We start from the raw sequence: 6,379 nt of genomic DNA, 5'->3' as shown, positions 1-6,379 counted from the left end.
TTTCTTTCTTTCTTGAGCCCCTGGTGATGTTAGAGCGGACTCTTCTTTCCTTTGCAGCCCACTTAGACTGCTCAGTCGTGGCAAACGCAGCGCTTCTGTTCTAGACGCAGCTTGTGGTCCTAAGAAAGCCGAGGGATAGTGCCTGGAGGAGGAGATCGATGCGTAAAGGGCTTACAAGGAAACCACAACATGGACCTGACTTTTAACAACCTCGAGGTGCCCGTGTAGCTCATGAAGAGATGGGTCAGAAATACAGCTGCGTCCATCTCAAAGTGCAGTTTGCTGAGCTTCTACCCGGGTGGGCAGATGAGCTGGCTTGGCTGAGGTTCTCACATCTGGCTGGAGGGGCTGCACTGAACCTACGGAGTTGGTGAAATTTCACTTTTCCTTTTTATATCAGAAGAGAGGGGAGTTTCTAAAAAGATCTAGAACGTTTACCAGGGGAACTCAAGACAACCAAAACAGTAGAAATACTCCTTCAAGGGTACAGAATCAGCTGAGTTGAGAGGGTCTTTTTTTTTTTTTTAAACCTAAGTATGTTATCTGGGATGATAAAAGAGGTCAGCTATTTGCTTTTGCTTTCTCCAAACCTGGGCAGCCCTGCGTCAGAACTTTGATCTTTAGACATTTGCCCTTGTACTCTTTCACCTTCCTACTCTCCAGGTGGTAGGTTAAAGCAAGGATTCGGGGCGCAGTAAACCGTCGCCTGATTAATGAGTTATCCCTACAGAAGGAAAACTTACTTTAATAGGTGTGCCCTGCTCTATATGAAGAGACCTCAAGCTTAAAGTAGCTTCTCAGCTGGGCCTTTCCTTCCCACTTGAGGGTAGCAAAGAGGCCTTTCCCTTTTGGGATGTGTGTAGTTGATACACATCCCCCTGATGCATCTGTTGTTGGAAACCAGCAGCCGGGAGGAGAAAAGTAAAGGTCCTGATCAGCACTGGATGCCTGAGACAGAAGTCTCTGCTCCTTCTAAAGGCCACCACGTCCGCGCCCTTGGCCCCACTCCCTTGTAGGCTCAGAAGGGCTATAACCTACCTGGGAAAGGAGGTGAGTACAAAAGGCAGGAAGGGGTCTGATGGCTGTGGGTCTGGAGGAGGAGGATTTTCACATGCTCCAAGGGGTTCAAAACAAGGTCATTGGGGCTTAGAGGGAACTAGGTCCTATTAGAAGAGGCCCCCAGGTTGTGTGAGTTTGAGAAGCTTAGGGCTTGTCCCATTGCTGCAGCCTCCGCTGCTGCTTTTAAGATCCCCCCCCCAACTGTGGGGGCGCCTGGGCGGCTCAGTCGGGGAAGCATCTACCTTAGGCTCAGGTCGTGATCCCAGGGTCCTGGGATCCAGCCCCGCATTGGGGTCCCTGCTCCAAGGGAAGCCTTCTCCCTCTCCCACTCCCTCCTCTCTGTGCACACTCTCTCACCATCTAAATAAATAAATAAATAAACTAAAAAAAAAAAAAAAAAAAAAGACTGCGCACACTCTAGATCCCTAAAAATCTTAAACAAAACAAAACAAAACAAAAAACTCCCTGTTGCACTTTTCTGTATAGACGGAGACTATAATACTGAGTGGGAGTCCCGTTCACCTCTTAAAAGTTTACAAATGCTCTTCTGTTGGGAGAGGCTGATTGCTACCTGATTGTTGCTCTCAGTTCAGCATTTGAGAGCTCAAGTACTTTATTAATTAAAATGACACCAACTGTTGTAATAGGTGAACATCAAAGTCTGAGTAGCTCAAGAAAATAAAGAGTTCATTTCTTGCTCTTGCAAGGAGCCCGGATGGTGTTCAGACCGCTTTCCACATGGTGTGACTGAAGGACCCAGGTGCTAGGACGGCCATCCCGGGGCTCACAGCCCTTCAACCTGGCTGATGAGGGTTGGGAAAAGCGGAGAAATCGTACCTGCTTAATTAGCTTGGCCCAGAAGTGTCACATAACCAGCGAGTCATAGATTCCAGGGGTGAGAACTAATTGCAGGACCATTCAGAGGTGCAAGGGGCATCGGGGAAGGACGATGTTCTCTTGGGCGGTCACTTCTCAGGAACAACTATGAGATGGGGCGAGGAGCATAAAACTTTCTTGCACAGCTAGTCCTCTGTCACATTTTGCTTATGCTCCCCAGCGTCACCTGGCCAGCACCCTGCTTGAGCCATTGATTCTTTTGAACATTTTATGTATTTTTGGAGTCTATCTTATCTATAGTGTCTAGGCATTTGGGATTTTCTGAAGGTGAGCGTATTAGGTTTTAAGAGTTAGGTTTTAAGGCAACTTATCAGGCATTTAGAGTTACCTGACAAACCTAATCTTACTACCTAGTATTCCCTCCTTAGAGTAGTTCTTATTTTTTGCGTTTCAGTGAAGGGGTGCCCAGTTTATATTGATTTCCTCCCCCCCCCCCCCCCCGGTTGCTGCTGTTTGTATCACTGAACGCAGTTCAGACATGCAGAAGATCTCCCAGTGAATGCTGCTCAAAGCTCTTGCCCAACTTTCATCTGGTGTTGTCCCTGCCATTTGGACTTGGAAGAGATACCTGGGAGTCAGACTACTGAGTACAGGTAATTACAAACAATTGAGAGCCTCAAAGCTGCTGGGACGCCGTAGCTTCCATATAAGGAGCAGAAGCAGAATTTGCTTGACTGAAAGCGCACCAGCCTGGAACAACACGTACACACAGCTCAACTACCACTGACCACCGTGCAGATCCTCCAGCCCGCCAAGCAGGTTCCTGTTGCGTGATCAACACACGTCTTTATTCCTCTCCCGGGATGATTTCCTCAGATCCTCCCCAATCCCTTTATCTTTCTCATACATAATCTCATCGGCCCCCTGATATAGACAAATGTACATATACATCAGTTTCATGACCGGGAGGGCTATGTTTATGTTGTTTTATCCATATCTCTACATAGGGGACATTTAATACATATTTATTGAATGAATTAATGCAAAGCAAGAAAATGAGCGTGATGAGTAACTTTTAGTTATATTTGCTTAGACAAGTATCTCAGTAATATCACTTGATGATAATGCTTAATATTAAGTAATGTTAAATAGAATAGGGATTGGGAGTAATTTACATTTGAAATGAGGCAAAGGACAATCAAATTCTTTTAAGTTTCTATCTTTTGCCTGCTTCCATTTTCAGTTGGAGAAAAGGAACACGGAGAAGTGCATCAAGTATTTGTATGTAGTTCACTGGATAATTACACAGCATGCACCTCCGTAACCACGACCCCAAGCCTTCCCCCCCTACCTCTTCTGGATCATGACTTCCTCCCTCTCCAGGGCCTTCACTTTTGTGTCCTCAAGTTTTACCACCTGCGTTGCATCATATTAGTTTTGCTGTCATTAGGAACAATAGCAACATCTCAGTGGCTTACAAAAACAAACCTGTATTTCTTGTACTGATGAGAGTTTATGGTTTGGCTAGGATATGCTCCTCGTGTCTTCATTCCAGAATCCAAATTGAGAAGGACCGTTCCCCTTGAAATAGCGAACAGCAGGAGAACAGCGAGAAATTCTCAGTGCCTCTTGGAGCCTCTGGTTGAATGTGACAAGCTTCACGTCTACTCATTTAATTGGCTCAAGCATGTCACATGGCAAAGCCTTTGCCCCAGACTCAAAAAGGTGGAAACGTAAATTCAATAATAAGGAAGTAGTGCAAGTCTCATGCGTTTCGTAATCCTCTTGTGGGGAAAGGGGAGGGGATCCTTGGGAGTAATGACATAATTTATCACACATCCCTAAGCAATATAATTTAGTTTTGCTTGGTTATGAACATAAGTGAATCTTACCATTGGAATTTTTTGTGTCTTGCTTCTTTGCCTTAGTGAGTTTGAGAGATTCATTAATATTTTTGTGGGAAGCTGCAGTTTATGCATTTTCGTTGTGTTGTAATAATTGTAATGTAGTAATGCATAACAGTCCATAGTCTGCAAAATTTCTTTATCTGTTCTCCTATTGATGGACAGTTTCTGTGAGTATTCTTACGCAGGTAGCCTGGTGGATATGTCTGTGTTTAGGAAAGAGATCTTCAAACAGTTTTGCTTGCATAGCATATAGAAAATGTGGGGGAAAAACAAGAATCACGAATATTATTAGACATCTAAAAGTTAAAAAGTATCTTGTTAAAATAGAAAAGATGTAATTTTTGGCACATTATAAATATTAACATCTTAAAGTACAAGCTGTTATATTACTTTAAGAAATGTATCTAAATATATCAAATGGAATAGAAATACCATAATGATTGATAGTCACAACCATTTATCTAATGAACAAATCTTTCCTTAATGTTAAAAACTTTATCATTCTTTTTTCTTCTTAAAGTCATATTTACATTCCTTTTCCCCAATAAAATTTATCCTAATGGGTATTAGTACAGATAGTTCTCTTTTCAAAAGTCTTTTATCGGTAACTCTACCACACTTCTCTGCAGTCAAAATATGTACACGAAATCTTACAGAAAACCTCAGCTTCTGCAGGGCTATGTAACAGAAAGAGTTATCAGCTTTGAAGTCAGAAATATCTGGGTTTGGATTCTGGTTCTGTCACTTTCCAGCTATGTGAACTTGGGTAAGTGATACTTTCCTAACAGAGTGACTTGCCCACACATCAGGTCTGATGTGGACTGAGTTGTATGTGCCCGGCGTGAGTACGTGTGCTTTGCAGAGATTAAACTCATTAAAGTGAGTTCACAACAGCTCTGTGAGGGAGGTGCTGTTGTCATTCCCATTTTAAGGACAAGAAAACCGGGATCGACTTGCCTGAGGTCATGAGGGTGTTTAGTAGTAAAGACAATATTCAAACCCTGGCATCCAAGCACCAGAGTAGAATGCTCCTCCATCCAGCCTGCGTTGTCTCCTCAGAAACATGGGGATGATCATAACTTTCTTTCAGAACTGCTGTGAGAAATAAATGTGTGCGGGAAAAGGAACTTCTAGTATTCTTGGCATATAGCAGGTTTTTATTATTTCTATGAAGTGCTGGGCATGTGGGGGGGGCATTGAGGGAACAAAGCTAAACAGTTCACAGACTTTAAAGTGTCTCCGCAAAGAGAGAGTTTTTTCTCTTACATATAATTATAGAACAAGTTAGGTAGTTATTTCACTTGATGCAAAGTAGTGAGTCTGCTCCAGTGTTTTTCTAGTAAAAAATGGAAAAAGACCAATTTCTTAGTTCAATCAGATAAATTGACTTATTAATGACCATGAAAAGTATGGAAAAGTTTACCTTCGTTTTAACCATGTGAAATAAAAAGGACCAGACAAAAAAAAAATCAAGAAGTAAAACTTTGGCTGGAAGTTGGTGTGCAAGACAAAATGCACCAACCAGTGAAGGCGACGATTTTCTTCTGCCCATTGCAATTGGGAGAACATTCATTTCTGCAGAAGAATGTCTCAAAAGGAAGAAGACGTGGGGTTTTAGAGAGGTGAACAAGGAAATCATGAGCAAGGGTGGAAGGCTTTAGTTCTTGGAATGTGTGGGGGAGGTGATCCCTTGAAGTTGGCTGCTTCTCAGAACTTCAAAGGCAGTGAGATTTCTTCACCACCGCTTCCTTCTGGGAGCATAGGACTCAGAAAAAGCTCAGCACTGTCCTTGGTATTTGGAGAGCGAAGAAAACTGCAGATTCCTCTGACAGCACCATGGGTCCTTATCCAGGAAGTGACAGTGGTTAAGGTAACATGTTAGAAACCTCATCAGGAGACTAAGATGAGGAGTGTGAAGCACGGCTGTGTCCCATGATTTATAACTTTCAACTTAAAATCGATCGCTCACAAACCACTGGCTCTTTACACTTGGTTATATCACAGCAATAAATTCAATTAAACCAGTATTTACTCAACACCTTTCCCATCAAGTTCTAAATATTTATTTTTATTTAAGTCAGTGCATCACATTATTATATCCCTCCACTGGTCATTTGTCTACTTAAAATCCTTGGTAACCTTTCTGGTAATTAAAGATACCTACAACACTGTTAACAGGTCGTAAAAGCTTCCCCAGTGCTCATCCTTACAATCAGAAAACCAGTGGTGGGGCACTTGGGTGGCTCAGCCAGTTAAGCGACGGACTCTTGACTTCCGCTCAGGTCAAGATCTCAGGGTGCTGAGATCGAGCCCCCTGATGGGCTGAGGGCTGGGCGTGGGGCCTACTTAAGATCTGCTCTCTAGCTCGCTCGCTCTCTGTCGGGGGGGCGCCTGGGTGGCTCAGGCCTAACGCGTGTGCCTTTGCTGTGTCTCTCTCTGTCAAATAAATAAATAAAATCTTTAAAAAATAAATAAATAAAGGAAATAGGCAAAAAAAAAGAAAATCGGCAGTCTCCCCTTACCCAGGGTTTCTGTTCCCTGCCCGGCAACCCTGTTCCTGAAGCAGAGGCTCCTTC

General features: G+C 43.2%; 1 long non-coding RNA gene across 1 annotated transcript in view; it reads left to right on the top strand.

Moving 5' to 3' along the window:
* Positions 1–30: 30 nt before the first annotated feature.
* The window catches only part of LOC118010097, a 101,872-nt gene continuing 95,523 nt past the window's right edge, over positions 31–6,379 (top strand). Inside the window, exon 1 of the long non-coding RNA XR_004679117.1 lies at positions 31–1,050. This is a non-coding gene — a long non-coding RNA (uncharacterized LOC118010097). The remainder of the gene's footprint in view (positions 1,051–6,379) is intronic.

Source organism: Mirounga leonina, unplaced genomic scaffold (genome assembly GCF_011800145.1).
Source record: "Mirounga leonina isolate KUSES-001 unplaced genomic scaffold, KU_Mleo_1.0 Mir_128, whole genome shotgun sequence".
NCBI lineage: Eukaryota > Metazoa > Chordata > Mammalia > Carnivora > Phocidae > Mirounga > Mirounga leonina.
Note: the sequence above shows the minus strand (reverse complement) of the source record. Positions and strands in the feature narration are given on the sequence as shown.